We start from the raw sequence: 20,000 nt of genomic DNA, 5'->3' as shown, positions 1-20,000 counted from the left end.
TTGTGTGTATGTGTCCTCTCTGTTGTGTGTCTGTGTCCTCTCTGTTGTGTGTCTGTGTCCTCTCTGTTGTGTGTGTCTGTGTCCTCTCTGTTGTGTGTCTGTGTCCTCTGTTGTGTGTCTGTGTCCTCTCTGTTGTGTGTGTCTGTGTCCCCTCTGTTGTGTGTCTGTGTCCTCTCTGTTGTGTGTCTGTGTCCTCTCTGTTGTGTGTCTGTGTCCCCTCTGTTGTGGAGGCTGGCTATGTATATCTGTCTCAAGCTCTCAGAAGACATCTAAGGTTATCGTCCTTATCACAGGTATCAAGAGATATTTCTTGAAGTTTTTGTTGTCTATTTTTGTCAGACACAAAACATGTCTGCGACATGTTTTGTTGACAGAAGGCTGAAGAGTCCAGGGTCTCTGATGTGTACACTGTGGTCTCTGATGTGTACACTGTGGTCTCTGATGTGTACACTGTGGTCTCTGATGTGTACACTGTGGTCTCTGATGTGTACACTGTGGTCTCTGATGTGTACACTGTGGTCTCTGATGTGTACACTGTGGTCTCTGATGTGTTCACCGTGTTCTCTGATGTGTACATCGTGTTCTCTGATGTGTACATCGTGTTCTCTGATGTGTATACTGTGGTCTCTGATGTGTACAGCGTGGTCTCTGATGTGTATACTGTGGTCTCTGATGTGTACAGCGTGGTCTCTGATGTGTACACTGTGGTCTCTGATGTGTACAGCGTGTTCTCTGATGTGTATACTGTGGTCTCTGATGTGTACAGCGTGTTCTCTGATGTGTACACTGTGGTCTCTGATGTGTACACTGTGGTCTCTGATGTGTACACCGTGGTCTCTGATGTGTACACTGTGGTCTCTGATGTGTACATCGTGTTCTCTGATGTGTACACCGTGGTCTCTGATGTGTACACCGTGGTCTCTGATGTGTACTTCGTGTTCTCTGATGTGTACACAGTGTTATCTGATGTATACATCGTGTTCTCTGATGTGTACACTGTGGTCTCTGATGTGTACACCGTGGTCTCTGATGTGTACACCGTGGTCTCTGATGTGTACACCGTGTTCTCTGATGTTCACACCGTGTTCTCTGATGTTCACACCGTGTTCTCTGATGTTCACACCGTGTTCTCTGATGTTCACACCGTGTTCTCTGATGTTCACACCGTGTTCTCTGATGTTCACACCGTGTTCTCTGATGTTCACACCGTGTTCTCTGATGTTCACACCGTGTTCTCTGATGTTTACACCGTGTTATCTGTGTTCATGGCACCTCAACCACTTCATTTCACTTACATTGTACTTCAATATAAGCCGCAGCACTTCAGAAGTCCTGGCCTTGAACACTGTCCTAAATTCTTATTTAAATTCCCCGCGCCAATTCCTCTTTCCTGTTCCGCCTTTGGCTTGTGTTGGGCGCCCTCCCCGGTGTTTACCCGGCAAGTGGCGGCGACCCCCGTCACCCTTGTGGCTGGCGGGGCCCTCGGCGGAAGTTGTGGGGCCCCTGGCTGTGTCCACTGACGATTGTACACAGAGATCCTACATGTAGTGTGCTCTCAAGGGCTATATATGCCACTCCTGTGGTAGGCTGGCTGGGGTAGGCTGGCTTGGGTATGTTGGCTGGGGTAGCCTGGCTGTGGTAGTCTGGCTGTGGTAGTCTGGCTGGGGTAGTCTGGCTGGGGTAGCCTGGCTGGGGTAGGGCGCAGAGAAAGTGAGAAGAATTGGAACTGAGGAATAATAGACAGGTAGGAAAACAAGATGTATAATTTAGTGGGGAAGAAATTGGGTATTGGTGGGGAGAGTGAGGTGGGAGAGGACAGAGTAGGAGGGAAGGAGGAGGAGAAGGGGGAATGGGGTATAGGTGGGAAGAGAGAACGTAGGAATAAGGATACGGTAGAATTTAGGTTATTTTTATTTTTTCTACCACAGACGTGGCCAGACGTTTACAATGCTAATCTGCGTATATACGTTTTCTTCTGTCCTCCATGGACAGGGTGAGAGATGTGTTAAACATATAGTTTAGGGGTTTATTGAATAATCAACCACAGAAGGTGATTGTAGGGTTTTTACAATGTTAACCAATATACAGAAATATATACATTTACGTCTGTCCTAAATAATCAGGGTTCCAGTTATGTTCTTTTACACATAGTGTGATTAATGTGAGTTTACAAAGGTGACAGGCAATTATCACCAGCTAACACATATACGCATATATATATATATATATATATATATATATATATATATATATATATATATATATATATATATATATATATATATATATATATATATATATATGCGAACAAGCCTGAATGGTCCCCAGGACAATATGCAACTGAAAACTCACACCCCAGAAGTGACTCGAACCCATACTCCCAGAAGCAACGCAACTGGTATGTACAAGACGCCTTAATCCACTTGACCATCACGACCGGACATAATGAGGTGATAGCCGAGGCTATTTGAACCACCCCACCGCCGGCACTCGGATAGTAATCTTGGGCATAGCATTTTACCAAATCACCTCATTCTTTGGGGCACACGTGAGGAACACAAATGCGAACAAGCCTGAATGGTCCCCAGGACAATATGCAACTGAAAACTCACACCCCAGAAGTGACTCGAACCCATACTCCCAGAAGCAACGCAACTGGTATGTACAAGACGCCTTAATCCACTTGACCATCACGACCGGACATAATGAGGTGATAGCCGAGGCTATTTGAACCACCCCACCGCCGGCACTCGGATAGTAATCTTGGCCATAGCATTTTACCAAATCACCTCATTCTTTGGGGCACACGTGAGGAACACAAATGCGAACAAGCCTGAATGGTCCCCAGGACAATATGCAACTGAAAACTCACACCCCAGAAGTGACTCGAACCCATACTCCCAGAAGCAACGCAACTGGTATGTACAAGACGCCTTAATCCACTTGACCATCACGACCGGACATAATGAGGTGATAGCCGAGGCTATTTGAACCACCCCACCGCCGGCACTCGGATAGTAATCTTGGCCATAGCATTTTACCAAATCACCTCATTCTTTGGGGCACACGTGAGGAACACAAATGCGAACAAGCCTGAATGGTCCCCAGGACAATATGCAACTGAAAACTCACACCCCAGAAGTGACTCGAACCCATACTCCCAGAAGCAACGCAACTGGTATGTACAAGACGCCTTAATCCACTTGACCATCACGACCGGACATAATGAGGTGATAGCCGAGGCTATTTGAACCACCCCACCGCCGGCACTCGGATAGTAATCTTGGGCATAGCATTTTACCAAATCACCTCATTCTTTGGGGCACACGTGGTTCGAGTCACTTCTGGGGTGTGAGTTTTCAGTTATATATATATATATATATATATATATATATATATATATATATATATATATATATATATATATATATATATATATATATATGTATATATATATATATATATATATATATATATATATATATATATATATATATATATATATATTTTGGTAGCAGTCTTTCCTGTAGACATATTTTATTAAATATGACCGAAAAAGTAAGATTAATAATTCTAACACGAATTTTCTCAATCTTTCGTACATTATGCTTCACTGTTGGAGGTAAATCAAAAGTCACTTCTCCAAAATTCATTTTTATTTCTAGTCTGACTCGACACGGGCGCGTTTCGTAAAACTTATTACATTTTCAAAGACTTCACAAATACACAACTGATTAGAACTTGCGTTTCCCTGATTTTATATCTACATTTGAGTGAGGTGGGAAGGGTGATGTGGCATTACATTTGAGTAAAGTGGGAAGGATGATGTGGCATTAGAGGATATTAATAGGGTATTAAAAGTATCAACACAAGACAGAACACGAAACAATGGATATTGAATAGAAGTGTTTGTAGAAAGCCTATTGGTCCATATTTCTTGATGCTTCTATATTGGAGCGGAGTCTTGAGGTGGGTAGAATATAGTTGTGCAATAATTGGCTGTTGATTGCTGGTGTTGACTTCTTGATGTGTAGTGCCTCGCAAACGTCGAGCCGCCTGCTATCGCTGTATCTATCGATGATTTCTGTGTTGTTTACTAGGATTTCTCTGGCGATGGTTTGGTTATGGGAAGAGATTATATGTTCCTTAATGGAGCCCTGTTGTTTATGCATCGTTAAACGCCTAGAAAGAGATGTTGTTGTCTTGCCTATATACTGGGTTTTTTGGAGCTTACAGTCCCCAAGTGGGCATTTGAAGGCATAGACGACGTTAGTCTCTTTTAAAGCGTTCTGTTTCGTGTCTGGAGAGTTTCTCATGAGTAGGCTGGCCGTTTTTCTGGTTTTATAGTAAATCGTCAGTTGTATCCTCTGATTTTTGTCTGTAGGGATAACGTTTCTATTAACAATATCTTTCAGGACCCTTTCCTCTGTTTTATGAGCTGTGGAAAAGAAGCTCATAAAACTCATAAAAGAAGCTCATAAAAGAAGCTTCTTTTCCACAGCTCATAAAACAGAGGAAAGGGTCCTGAAAGATATTGTTAATAGAAACGTTATCCCTACAGACAAAAATCAGAGGATACAACTGACGATTTACTATAAAACCAGAAAAACGGCCAGCCTACTCATGAGAAACTCTCCAGACACGAAACAGAACGCTTTAAAAGAGACTAACGTCGTCTATGCCTTCAAATGCCCACTTGGGGACTGTAAGCTCCAAAAAACCCAGTATATAGGCAAGACAACAACATCTCTTTCTAGGCGTTTAACGATGCATAAACAACAGGGCTCCATTAAGGAACATATAATCTCTTCCCATAACCAAACCATCGCCAGAGAAATCCTAGTAAAAAACACAGAAATCATCGATAGATACAGCGATAGCAGGCGGCTCGACGTTTGCGAGGCACTACACATCAAGAAGTCAACACCAGCAATCAACAGCCAATTATTGCACAACTATATTCTACCCACCTCAAGACTCCGCTCCAATATAGAAGCATCAAGAAATATGGACCAATAGGCTTTCTACAAACACTTCTATTCAATATCCATTGTTTCGTGTTCTGTCTTGTGTTGATACTTTTAATACCCTATTAATATCCTCTAATGCCACATCATCCTTCCCACCTTACTCAAATGTAATGCCACATCACCCTTCCCACCTCACTCAAATGTAGATATAAAATCAGGGAAACGCAAGTTCTAATCAGTTGTGTATTTGTGAAGTCTTTGAAAATGTAATAAGTTTTACGAAACGCGCCCGTGTCGCGTCAGACTAGAAATAAAAATGAATTTTGGAGAAGTGATTTTTGATTTACCTCCAACAGTGAAGCATAATGTACGAAAGATTGAGAAAATTCGTGTTAGAATTATTAATCTTACTTTTTCGGTCATATTTAATAAAATATATATATATATATATCTTTCACAAAGTTGACACTTGGTGTATTGGACACTTGGGGTTTGAGAGAGCTGCCAGATACGTCTATATCCCAGGCGTATTCTGGCCACTATAACATCCCATTACCGAGTTCTTGCTCTAGTAGTCCCATATATAAATGTCTCTTCACGGTATTCATCATAATCTTTAATGCTTCAGCTTTCACGTCTTTGTGAATGTCTCAGAAGAGGGGAAGGTAGGTGAGAGGGCAGCGTAGGGAGAAGGACGAGTGAGAGAGAACAAATAATAATAATCCTTGCCCTTAGGGGGAGGAATAGGCTTCACGAAACAGAATAGAATTAGCCTCAATTTTGTCCAGTCTCCAGGTGAGATTCTCCAGATTAATCCACCACCAGGGACTCACTCGTAACACTGTCTTCACAAAAAAAAATATCAAAATCAAATATTTATTCAGGTAAAGTATATACATACAAAGTGAGATACAAAACATTGATAGATTTATAGATAGAGCTAGTACATACAATGCCTAAAGCCACTATTACGCAAAGCGTTTTGGGCAGGAAAAACACTAAGACTAAAACTTAATGCTAATTGAGATTAAAGTATAAATTGTGTTGAGAAAATAAAAAAGAAAAGAAAAGGGGGGGGGGAACATGGGAGAAAAAACAGCAAATATACAATTTGGTCAACAAACAGTATTGTTTAAAATAGTAGACATGGGTTGCATACATTTTAGGGGTGAGGTAAGTTACATTGAGTTAATTAGGTAGTACTTAGTTTTTATCTTAAACTGGTTGGGAGAGGTACAGTCTTTAACATGATTGGGAAGGTCATTCCACATTCTGGGTCCCTTGATTTATAAAGCATTTCTAGTTTGATTAAGTCGTACTCTTGGAATATCAAATAGGTATTTGTTTCTGGTGTGGTGCTCATGGGTTCTGTTACAACCTTCTAGTAAGCTTTTAAGATCAGGATTGACATTACAGTTTAGTGTTTTATATATATAAAATACACATGAGAGGATGTGCAGTGACTTAATATCTAACATATTTAGAGATTTGAGTAAGGGTACCAAGTGATGTCTGGGGCCAGAGTTGGATATTGTCCTAATAGCAGCTTTGTGTTGAGTAATTAGAAGACGTAAATGATTTTGGGTAGTAGAACCCCAAGCACAAATGCCATAGTTGAGATATGAATAGATGAGGGAGTAATAGAGCGTCACCAGGGCAGGGCGAGGTACATAATATCTGATCTTAGAAAGAATGCCAACAGTTTTTGAAACTTTTTTTGATATATTTAGAATGTGTCCCTGGAAATTCATCTTGTGGTCAATGAGAATGCCAAGGAATTTGCCATCTACTTTGTTACAAATTTGGGTATTGTTTATCCTGATATTTATTTGATTTGAGGATTTATTGCCAAACAAAATATAGAAAGTTTTGTCAATGTTGAGGGTGAGTTTGTTAGCAGTTAGCCAGAGATGGACTTTATTTAGCTCAGTATTCACTGTGACATTTAGAGCAAGGGGGTCAGGACTGGAGTAAATGAAGGTCGTGTCGTCAGCAAATAGAATTGGTTTGAGGTGTTGGGGAGGCATTTGAAAGGTCATTAATGTAGATGAGAAAGAGGAGAGGGCCAAGTATGCTGCTCTGAGGAACACCAATGTTGATGGGTAGGGTGGGAGAAATTGAATTATTTACAGAAACATACTGCAGCCTGTCAGTAAGGTAAGACTTAAGGTATTGCAGGGAGTGACCTCTGACTTCATAATGATGTAATTTAAGAAGAAGGTTTTGGTGCTTGAGTGTCAAAAACCTTACGCAGGTCCAAAAATAACCCAACAAGGAACTCATTTTTATCAAGAGCAGCATGTATCAAGTCATTCATACTAATAAGTGCATCGTTAGTATTTTTTTTTTTTAGGTCTGAAGCCATATTGTCAAGAGCTAAGTATATTGTGTTTGGCTAGATAAGAGTAAAGCTGCTTGTAGATTAGTTTTTCAAATATTTTTGACAAGTTTGGCAGAATTGATATAGGTCTGAAGTTGTTGACATCAGTGGGATCACCACATTTGTGGACAGGGGTTACTCTCGTTTTTTTAGAATATCTCGAAAAGTTTGGAGTTCAAGTGACTTGTTGAAGAGCAATGCAATGGCAGGAGCTAAAGATCTAGAGCTTTTTTGTAAATTAGAGTTGGTATCTTCTCAAGGGCACTAGACTTGGTTTTAAGGGAATGGATTATGTCAGTAACAACAGTGGAATTAGTAGGCATTAGGTACAGAGACTGTGGATAGTTACCTGTAAGATAGTCCTGAACATTAGTACTGGAAGATGGAATATCATTTGCACGGGATGACCCAATGGAAGAGAAGAACCTATTGAACTCAATAGCAGTATCAGAGGCTGTAAGCTGACCATCGTTATTGGACAGGAGTATTGGTTTGTTATTTAAAATCTTCTTTGATCCCAATATTTGTGAAATTGTGCTCCATGTTTTCTTAATGTTGCCCTTTGTGTGGGTAAATTTATCTTCGTAGTATTTAATTTTGGCTCTTCTAATTATTTTAAATAGCAATGATTAATTCTCATCATTCTTTGAAAATTCTTTGGAGTCGATTCTTAATTCTTTGAAAATTCTTTGGAGTCGATTCTTAATTCTTTGAAAATTCTTTGGAGACGATTCTTAACCTATACTTCTTCTCAAGGTCATGTTTTTTATTAATAGATTTAAGTATCCCGGTCGGTCAAAGTATCCCGGGTCGCTTAAGGTCAGTTAAGTATCCCGGGAGCCGGTCGGCCGAGCGGACAGCACATTGGACTTGTGATCCTGTGGTCCTGGGTTCGATCCCAGGCGCCGGCGAGAAACAATGGGCAGAGTTTCTTTCACCCTATGCCCCTGTTACCTAGCAGTAAATTAGGTACCTAGGTGTTAGTCAGCTGTCATGGGCTGCTTCCTGGGGGTGGAGGCCTGGTCGAGGACCGGGCCGCGGGGACACTAAAGCCCCGAAATCATCTCAATATAACCTCAAGAAGATCCCCTTTGTAAGCCAAGGATTGTTTAGCCTTTTAGTCGTGACTTGTTTCATTAGCATAGGACAGTGGGTGTTATAAAGGCTGAGAGTTTTTTGAAGAAAAGATTGCACTGCTAGGTTGATGTCCCCAATGTTACCTAATTCGGATTCCCAGTTGATATTAGCAGCAGCAGCTATAAAATTGCCTATTGCAGTTTCATTGTGCAGCCTAAAGCTTATCTCCCTTGTTTCTAGAGGCGGTTTGTTAATGTTGGTTAGGAGAAATATGGGGTAATGGTCTGTAGTGCTATCAATGATTATCCCTGAAGTAAGTGGAGAGGTTATGTTGGTCCAGATGTGATCAAGAGCCGTGGCAGTACTATCAGTGATTCTAGTAGGTCTAGTGATTACGGGTATGAGGAAGCAGGAATTCATACAGTTGAGGACACTAGCAGCAGGAGGGTTATCAGGCTCGCAGAGGTCAACGTTAAAGTCACCGGAAATAATTAAGTGGTTTTTGTTCAGTCTGTTATCTAGTATAAGATTTCTAAGGTTAGAGTTAAATTCAGTCACATCAGTGTTAGAAATCCTGTAGTCAGGACACATTCCCAGTCTGACTCCCACAGTCAGGACAGCATCACTTCCCTTGACTCTGAAACAGGCAAATATATATACTCTCCATAAGGGTCTCTAGATTTAATTACTTTTAAGGAAGTCAGTTCTTGGTGGTAGTAAAGAGAGGTACCACCACCTCTTTGTATAGGACGACAGTTGTGAATAGCTGAATAGTTAGGTATGTTGTAGAGTTGAGTAGTGTCCTCTTTTAACCACGTTTCAGTAAACACAAGAAAAGAGAATTTGTTGTCAACAGTTTGAATCAGGTCATTAACATCATCAAAGTGTTTGCTTAGAGATCTTACATTCAAGTTAATTACAGAAATATTGTGATTACACGCTAAAACATTATTTACATCATGTGCTGTATAATACCTGCAATTTTGATGATTAAAGTGATGATTGTCATAGATACTAGATAAGAGGTTAAGGTCTGGGTCTATAATAGTTTGCATAAGAGGGCTGTTTTACAGAAAAGCCAAAAAAGACAATTATACAAGAACTAGCTATGAAAAAAAAGAATATATAAAACTGTACACAAGAATGAGGTAGGCGATGAGTCACAATAACGTGGCTGAAGTATGTTGACTAGACCACACACTAGAATTTGAAGGGACGACGACGTTTCGGTCCGTCCTGGACCATTCTCAAGTCGACTTGAGAATGGTCCAGGACGGACCGAAACGTCGTCGTCCCTTCAAATTCTAGTGTGTGGTCTAGTCAAGAATGAGGTAGGTTGCTTAAAGGTACTTTCAGGTACACTGACGGTAATAATTTGCACTAATGATCAAAATTGCACAGGTAAAGAAAGGCAAGAGCACAATGGAGCAAGGGTGGTGAGGCTAGGCAACCTGGGTTACAAGGGTGGTGAGGCTAGGCAACCTGGGTTACAAGGGTGGTGAGGCTAGGCAACCTGGGTTACAAGGGTGGTGAGGCTAGGCAACCTGGGTTACAAGGGTGGTGAGGCTAGGCAACCTGGGTTACAAGGGTGGTGAGGCTAGGCAACCTGGGTTACAAGGGTGGTGAGGCTAGGCAACCTGGGTTACAAGGGTGGTGAGGCTAGGCAACCTGGGTTACAAGGGTGGTGAGGCTAGGCAACCTGGGTTACAAGGGTGGTGAGGCTAGGCAACCTGGGTTACAAGGGTGGTGAGGCTAGGCAACCTGGGTTACAAGGGTGGTGAGGCTAGGCAACCTGGGTTACAAGGGTGGTGAGGCTAGGCAACCTGGGTTACAAGGGTGGTGAGGCTAGGCAACCTGGGTTACAAGGGTGGTGAGGCTAGGCAACCTGGGTTACAAGGGTGGTGAGGCTAGGCAACCTGGGTTACAAGGGTGGTGAGGCTAGGCAACCTGGGTTACAAGGGTGGTGAGGCTAGGCAACCTGGGTTACAAGGGTGGTGAGGCTATGCAACCTGGGTTACAAGGGTGGTGAGGCTAGGCAACCTGGGTTACAAGGGTGGTGAGGCTAGGCAACCTGGGTTACAAGGGTGGTGAGGCTAGGCAACCTGGGTTACAAGGGTGGTGAGGCTAGGCAACCTGGGTTACAAGGGTGGTGAGGCTAGGCAACCAGGGTTACAAGGGTGGTGAGGCTAGGCAACCAGGGTTACAAGGGTGGTGAGGCTAGGCAACCTGGGTTACAAGGGTGGTGAGGCTAGGCAACCTGGGTTACAAGGGTGGTGAGGCTAGGCAACCAGGGTTACAAGGGTGGTGAGGCTAGGCAACCTGGGTTACAAGGGTGGTGAGGCTAGGCAACCTGGGTTACAATAGTGGTGAGGCTAGGCAATCTGGGTTACAATAGTGGTGAGGCTAAGCAACCTGGGTTACAATAGTGGTGAGGCTAGGCAACCTGGGTTACAATAGTGGTGAGGCTAGGCAACCTGGGTTACAATAGTGGTGAGGCTAGGCAACCTGGGTTACAAGGGTGGTGAGGCTAGGCAACCAGGGTTACAAGGGTGGTGAGGCTAGGCAACCAGGGTTACAAGGGTGGTGAGGCTAGGCAACCTGGGTTACAAGGGTGGTGAGGCTAGGCAACCTGGGTTACAAGGGTGGTGAGGCTAGGCAACCTGGGTTACAAGGGTGGTGAGGCTAGGCAACCTGGGTTACAAGGGTGGTGAGGCTAGGCAACCTGGGTTAAAAGGGTGGTGAGGCTAGGCAACCTGGGTTACAAGGGTGGTGAGGCTAGGCAACCTGGGTTACAAGGGTGGTGAGGCTAGGCAACCTGGGTTACAATAGTGGTGAGGCTAGGCAACCTGGGTTACAAGGGTGGTGAGGCTAGGCAACCTGGGTTACAAGGGTGGTGAGGCTAGGCAACCTGGGTTACAAGGGTGGTGAGGCTAGGCAACCTGGGTTACACAGAAAAAGTAGAATAAAAATTCTAAATTAATATAAACTTAATGATAATTTAAGTAATAAAAACTTAATGAGAACTTAAGAAAAGTAAAAATGAACTAGAATAATTAATAACAATAGATGACTAAAAAAAAGTCAAAAAGCAATTAAGAAATCTATAAAACAAATAGCTTACTTACTATAATATTATAAGTACATTATAGTTGAATACTAAAATTACACTAAAACAAAATGAGGTAGATTAAATAGAGATACACTCAGGTACACTCAGATGAAGAAAGTTAATACTAGAGGACACAGACAAGGCCAGTGTACTATGGAACAAGGGAGTAAAAGAGAAGAAAGAGACATGGGGGTAGGGGTAGGGAGGGAGTAGGGAGACAATAATAAAGATGACTATTTTTTAAAAATAAAGTTAAAACCTTTTGAAAGGAAAGGCAGAGCTATAGTACACATTGGTAGTTAAATGAGATTATAATTTGAATTCTGGCTATTCAGCAGCTATCCCACAGTTATTCAGGAAAGAATTGAAGTGAGCTTTAGTGGTTATTAAATAGTTTTTCTCCAGTGTCAGTCCTCCTGGTTATAATTTTACCATCTCGCACAAAACAATGTTTAATTACAGGGGAATTTTTGCAGAAACCACGCAGTTTAAGTAAGAGATTTTGTGTGAGCCTGGTCAGACATTCATTCACATAAACACTAGATTTACTAGAGATTGCAGATTTACTCCCGTCTTACCACGACAAGAGTGTTCACATCATAATCAAAGGAGAGAACATATAAGAAAGTTGCAAAACCTTTCAAATTTGATGTTATAATAATAACCCCTCGGAGGTGAAGGCCAATTAAGAAATCCATAGTCCTAAATAGACTAGAGGAATACTACAATGTAACTCCCTGCTGGACCTGCCACAAGTCCGACCACACAGCCTCACTCTGCAATCAGGAGAACGCCAAAGTATGTTGTGAATGCGGCCAGGAAGGTCACCACACCTTGAGGGAGTGCAAGGATAAGACGGGCCCCAAGTGCCTCAGCTGTGGGGGTCCTCACCGCACACGGGCGTGCCTCAGCTGTGGGGGTCCTCACCGCACACGGGCGTCCACCTGTCCTACTGTGGGGGTCCTCACCACACACGGGCGTCCACCTGTCGTACAAGGAAAAGTCTCCTCGAGCAAAAGCAAGAAGACGCTCCAGCAAGAAAGCACTCACAGGCCAACAGTACCTACGCAGGTATAACTATGACAAACACCGCCCAGAACGGTGTATAAGGCCGCCCTCAACCCACTAAACACATCCTGGCAGGTGAAGGGGTGTGACCTCCCAACCAAAATACTGAGCGGCATGATCTCTGCCCACCTTGAACACCAGCAGAGCCAGGATCATTTGGAACCATCATAAAGGAGATGTACAGGTGCTGATATGACATTCCCAGATGATGCTTCCCCCCCCCCCCTCTTGATCTCATAAAAGTCCTCGTGAACAGCAGTGTTATCAACACCCTCAGAGGCGGCACCAACACCCACCAAGTGTAAGGACCCATTATTGCAGAAAATCTCACTGGACATGATGTAACTGGAACACCTCCAGCAACCACCACTACTCACCCTCTAAGGGACGCCAGTAATCTTCAAGCATCACAGGAGACATCACTAATGGAGAATGAGGACGAAGAAGGGAACTTTCAGGAGAAAGCGCCAAACCATTACGACTATATAGCACTGGGAAGGGGTCAGGATAAGGATTTGGGATAGGACGAGGAGGGGGAGGGAATGGTGCCCAACCACTTGGACGGTCGGGGATTGAACGCCGACTTGCGTGAAGCGAGACCATTCCGCTACCAAACGTTCAAGCTGGAAGTTAGCTGCAATGCTAATGCAGTGCAATGTTAATCCCACACTCACTGTCAACGCCACACACTCAGACACGGAGACCCAAGACCCAGAAGAAACCACAAACACAGTTGAATTATTTTCGACAACCATTACGCACACACGGTGAACCAAAAGGCCCTTCAAGAAGGAGTCGAATCTGAAAAAAAGTAAATCCATCACAACTATTCCAACAGTAAGGGTCTACAACTTTACCAATCGTAGCAATATGGCTACGCCTCGAACCCAAGAAAGCCACCAGGTGGAAAGGACCCACAAGCATCAACACAGCCATCCAGACATTAAAAATAATACAAGACAATGTACTAACCTGGACTCTGCACAGAGCAATGGAACTCACCAACTTATACAAAGACATATACCCGGATATAATACTCATTAACAGCCAAGGGAAAGAGGAAGGAGAGAGAATAAAGATCTTCAACTACAAAACCTACCAGGTCAACAGAGCTGATCAGGCCAAAGATGGAGCAGCAATTGCTGTAAGGAGAAATATTCTTTACAAAATTCTAAATAACTTTCAAGAAAACTTCCTGGCAATTAAACTCCAAACGACGAAAGGTTCAATCTTCATAGGAACATGTTACCAACCACCAAGACGACCTTACCTTCCCCTTGCCGACATCATGAAACTCACCAGAAGGAACAGACCTGCCTACTTCCTGGGAGATCTGAACGCCAAGCACAGAACACTGGGACACGAAAGGAACAACCAGGCAGGAGAAGCCATCTATAAGATGATAAGGAATGGAAATCTAACCCACCTGGGCCCAGACTTGCCAACTTACGTCAGAGAAGGACACAGTGGTAAACCAGACATAATACTGTCCAACAACCACCACTTCCTAAACACCCGCATAGAAAGGGGTCCAGTGAGCACAAGCGACCACCTACCAATAATAATGACGCTATCAACTAACCCTATTCAGAAACCCTCACCACCAAGACTTCAATACACTAAAACTAACTAGGAGGCGTTCAAAAACAGTGCACAGGAAATCAGTGTTACAGACTTTAATGAAAAGGAAACATCATACATAAACACAGAGCTAAATACCATAGCACCATAGACAAATGCATGAGGGATCATATCCCCGTAGCTCGCTATATAACGCTCCCACACACCCCAGCCACTGAGGCACTGCAAACCAGATATAACAATCTTTTACAACTTATAACGTGCAATGAGTGGACGGACGAGCGCAAAAGACTACAAAAGAAGCTGTAAGATCTATGCAAAACAGAGTACACCAAAAAAATGGGATGAACTAATAAGTCGAACTCAAGTCGACTACAGAAACCCAGGAACGTTCTGCCAAAAAATTGAAAACCCTGATGGATACCCTCAGCCTTAACTACCTCAATCAACTTCCCAACTTTTAATATTTTTAATATTGGATCTATATGAGAAGGGATCACCCTTCCACTGCTTAGTATGACCTCACACACATCACCAACATATGACCACAAATACCTCCAGATATTCCTCTCACTGCTCTCGTATCACACACACGTATCATACATGCTTCTCTCCACAAGAACATCATATAACTCTTGTATATACACACTCTCATTATAATTGATCCCGTCTCACGTATGCTTATGAATATCCATATGTTTAAGATATGTTTTGAATACATAACTCTACATACATCTTTCAGTATACAGTCATTGTTATTTATTCCAGGGTGTAATCTCCCGGCATTACAATTAGTATGTGACCCATATACTTAACACTTTCATAATGACTGTTTATTCGCAAGCCTTCCTTGTTGTATTCACAAGCCTTCCTTGTTGTATTCACAAGCCTTCCTTGTTGTATTCGCAAGCCTTCCTTGTTGTATTCGCAAGCCTTCCTTGTTGTATTCGCAAGCCTTCCTTGTTGTATTCGCAAGCCTTCCTTGTTGTATTCGCAAGCCTTCCTTGTTGTATTCGCAAGCCTTCCTTGTTGTATTCGCAAGCCTTCCTTGTTGTATTCGCAAGCCTTCCTTGTTGTATTCGCAAGCCTTCCTTGTTGTATTCGCAAGCCTTCCTTGTTGTATTACCTTCCTTGTTGTATTCACAAGCCTTCCTTGTTGTATTACCTTCCAGTCCATAACATTACCTTGTTTTTGTTTCTATTATTGCATAACATTGCATTCTTGCATAACCTTATACAGTAGCATGTTTTCTGTAAAAATATTAACATAGGAACCTATCTTTGCAAAATATGGAGACAACTCGGTTCGCGATAAACATTATTGCTAATGATTATTTCCAACCTGGGTTCATTCCCTCACTAACGATAATTATCTAACAAGGTTTCCTTCTCCTGTCAATTGCAGTAGCGTTTAGAGAAAAAATAATTTATCGATCAAAATGAATTTCACAAATGTATTGGAGATATTATTCGTGTTCGTAACAAGTCGTGGATTCGGACAATGGTGGATGTGGAGCCGCAAGAGGCACCCACCTTTTCCTGCTCCGGAAGCAGGCCACAGACTGGACGCACCGCCACAGTCTTCTGCCTTGACTGATGCAGCAGCTGGCTGTCAGATTATGACTTCTACTCCCTGTACTTATCCCCCCCAGCCCTCAACTTGGTGCCTCTGATAGCACCATTCTTGAGCCGCCAGCAGATGACCAGGAAGATGCAAGGACTTGAGGCCTTTTGGATACAGGTGGGTGAGGTTCCCCCAGGGCCAGTATCCTGCTGACTACTAGAGTCGTCGGTGGGAAGCCTTGCTTATTCTCGCAGCTGGTGTAATCCTCCTGCTTTATAAGGCTTGGCCACGCGTCTCGGGGGACGGAAATGACGGCAACGGCAACCCTGCTGTCATTATCGACGGGGGAGTGATATATGACAGTGGCAGCTCGGCAGTTAGACTTCGGGGAAGATGAGACTGACGACAGTGTTAGCCCAGTCATTCCTGTCAAGAAAGATGAAACCAGTGACAGTGATGGCCAAGATGTTATTATTGAGGATGATGGGGCAAGCGACAGTGAATGAGGTGGGTGCTGCATCACTGAACCCACATTGTGAACGCCACGTTGTGAACGGCGTTCTGAATCGAAAAATCTACATCAGGAGGAAAACAGTGAAAGAACATGTGATGAAACTGAGACAGGGAGAGGATGGGTACACAGAGAATGACAAAGAGGTGCGTGAAGAACTCAACAAAAAATTCCAGATCTTCACAATAAAGAAGAAGTCCCTGAACTAAGAAGAGTGGCGATAAACTCAGCAGCCTTGGAAGATATTTAAATTTCCAGCGATGAAGTTAGGAGGTATCTGCTAGATCAGGATGTGACCAAGGCTGTTGGACCTAATGGAATCTCACCATGGTTGCTAAAAGAGGGGGCAGAGGCACACTGCATGCCACTCTATGGTGTATAATAATAATAATAATAATAATAATAATAATAATAATTAATTTAGGAAAAGCACATTCATAGATGCAGAGTTACATACTGTTGAATTTATAGATAGAGCTAGTACATACAACATCTACAACACCTTAAAGCCACTAATACGCATAGCGTTTCGGGCGTAACGAGAATAACAAGTCACTGAAAATGGGAGACCTATCAGAAAGTTGGAAGATAGCTAACATAGTCCCAATATATAAAAAGATTGATAGGCAGGATTCCCTAAACTACAGGCCGGTGTTCTTAGCTTGTATACCATGCAAAGTGATGGAGAAGATCATGAGAAAAAGCCTGGTAGCACATCTGGAGAGAAGGGACTTTGTAACACGTCACCAACATGGGTTCAGGGATGGCATTTCATGTCTAACAGGTTTAATAGAATTATGTGACCAAGCAACAAGCATTAAGCAAGAAAGAAAAGGATGGGCAGACTGCATTTTCTTGGACTGTCAGGAAGCTTTTGACACAGTACCCCATAAGAAACTGTTGCATAAGTTGGAGAAACAAGCTGGAGTAAGTGGTAGGGTGCTCCAATGGATAAGGGAGTACCTAAACAACAGGAAGCAGAGTTACTGTGAGGGGTGAGACCTCATACTGGTGTGGCGTCACCAGTGGAGTCCCGCAAGGTTCTGTACTCGGACCTATCCTGTTTCTGATATAAGTGAATGATCTTCCAGAAGGTATAGACTCATTCCTCTCAATGTTTGTTGATGATGCCAAAATTATGAAAAGAATTAAGACAGAGGAGGACAGCAAGAGGCTGCAGGATTGCCTGAACAGACTGAAGGAATGGTCCAAAAAATGGCTACTAGAGTTTAACTCGAGCAAGTGCAAAATGATAAAAACAAGTAAAGGGAGCAGAAGGTCAAACATATTCTATCATATATCATAAACACCTGCCAAGTTTGCTTCTGTATTCATTTGTGTAATGTTGCATCTCAGATGAGGATTAGTCTGATTCTTTTTTCTTTGAAGAGCCATAATCTTAAAGTCTGCTGGCAGCGATTCCCAAGGGGCTTGCATAACTAAGTCTGCATGTATTTCATCGACAACCCTCTCAGTTATTGTAATTGTGATCTGAAATGTATTAATAGTGTTCATTGCACAATGGGTCCACCTCTGGCTATTGGAAGCTCTTCTGTCCCGAGTTAGTGCTCCAGTGATAATATCTTTTAAGTGAACTGATTCTTGATCTAGTTAATATCTTGGTCAGCATTCACACAGCAATCCTTTTTACCGATATTTCAATCGATGTTAGTTTAGTTTCTAGTCTTAGGTTCAGTATTTGAGCCCCTGTTATGACTCGTATTGCATCATTTTGAATAACCTCAACGTTTGTCCACTGGCCAGGAAAAAAAAAGTAAGTAAGGCAGGCACTGCATAATTAACTAAGGAACGAATGACGTGTATGTAAAACATTTTTAACCCTTTCTGTCCCGCTCCTAGACGGGGCTTTCATTACATTCAGTGGTGATATAACTTTCTACTTTAGATATTGCATTTACTTGTCGAATGTCATTTTAGAACCTATCGACACTCTGAGATATTGATATTGTGCAACCCATTGAAGGTTAATGTCTTGAATGCGTAGGTGCCTGTCTCACCTTAAGCTATATATTTAAACAACATCCCTGCCTATGTAAGCAAAAATATAATTAGTAACAGATATAAGTAGATATAAAGAGAGGGGAATGTTCATTGGTTGGTGCACTCATTATGTCCGGCGTTTGAACACGGTAACAAGGCCATCTGACTGTTACGACCAGTTAGCGTACTCAGGAGTGGTTTTTAATTAAATTTTATAATTGGTAATAAATTTAGAGGTGTGAGCTACGCACTTAAAGTTTGATTGTTGTTGGAGGCAATTAATGAGTGAGTTAGTGTCTGAGGGAGAGAGAGAGAGAGAGAGAGAGAGAGAGAGAGAGAGAGAGAGAGAGAGAGAGAGGTAGTGAGAAAGGGAAAGGAGGAAGTGTGTCAAGATCTGGCAAGAGAGAGAGAGGGGAGAGTGAAGAGGGCCTCAGCAGAAGGAAAGTTATAAAGGGGGGCCGAGGCGAGGACCTCTCTGACCCCTCACCACAGTCCACTAGTAACGAAGGTAATAAAGAGGGGGAGCAATAAAACCCTTCTACCACCCATGGTGTATTGTGTTCTCTCCCCCCCCCCTCCCCCACTTCCCTCCCCCCCCCTTTTAGTTCTCCCCGTCTCCATCCCCCCCTTTCTCTATATTTTTTTTCTCCTCCCTCCTCACAATTCTTCCTCCACCTACTTCATAGGTCTCTTCTTGGACGATGTGGTGAAGATTGTATCTCTATTGTGTGTAGAGGAGGGGGGGGGGGGTGGCTCAGGAGGTGTTTGTGTGTGTGTGTTGGTGCGGAGAGTTGCTGTATATGTGTGCATATATATGTGTGTGTCCATATGTGTGCGTGTGTGTGTGTGGGTAGGGTAGAGAAGGTGTGTATATGTGTGTGTGTGGGTGGGGGGCATGGGTGTGTGGTGTCTGTGTATGTATGTATGCATGTGTAGGGTTGGTGTATATGTGCATATATGTATGGGTGGGGGTAGAGAAGGTGTCTGTGAGTATATATATATATATATATATATATATATATATATATATATATATATATATATATATATATATATATATATATATATATATATATATATGTGTGTGTGTGGGAGAGTGGGATTCTTTCTGCATATACGTGCGTGTGTGTTTGTGTGTTTGTGTTCATATGTTGTGTATACATATGCATAAACAAACACCTTTGATAGAGATGACGTGAAGATGCTATTAATGGTGGTGATGCGAGGAGGAGGAGGAGGAGAAGGATGTGGCTTTTGTGAGAGGTGAGGAAGAGGAGGAGGGAGGGGGGGACGTCTTTGTGAGGAGTGAGGGGGGGGGGGGAGGGTGAGGTGTTACGCATCAGTGGCTTCATTACTGGCACCTGAGTGACCTCGACGGTGCCTGCGAACGGCACGACTCAGACACAACACAATGTTGGCGTTACGGTGTATAAAATCTACGAAAAAACATTTGAACGTCAAAGAAACGTTGCCGTGACGTTGTGTTATAACGTTAATTTTGCGTTTTTAGAAGTTGTAACAAAAACGTTTGAACATCCAAGAAATGTTGCCGTGACGTTGTGTTATAACGTTAATTTTACGCTTTTTAGAAGTTGTAACAAAAACGTTTGAACGTTCAAGAAACGTTGCTGTGACGTTGTTTTTTGGGGGGGATCGGGCGAGTCACAGGATCTGAACAGGTTGTTTTAACTGTAGTTATTATCTATCTGCGCCTTCACGGGTAGCGAGATCAAGCTCTT

The 20,000-nt window shown here is 42.8% G+C and overlaps 1 protein-coding gene across 3 annotated transcripts in view; it reads left to right on the top strand.

Moving 5' to 3' along the window:
• LOC138364267 (uncharacterized) overlaps positions 1 to 20,000 on the top strand; it is a 405,233-nt gene that overhangs the window by 354,743 nt on the left and 30,490 nt on the right. The window lies entirely within an intron of this gene.

The sequence above is a fragment of the Procambarus clarkii genome, chromosome 13 (assembly GCF_040958095.1).
Source record: "Procambarus clarkii isolate CNS0578487 chromosome 13, FALCON_Pclarkii_2.0, whole genome shotgun sequence".
NCBI classification, from domain to species: Eukaryota; Metazoa; Arthropoda; class Malacostraca; order Decapoda; family Cambaridae; genus Procambarus; species Procambarus clarkii.
This window is presented reverse-complemented; position numbering and strand designations above follow the sequence as displayed.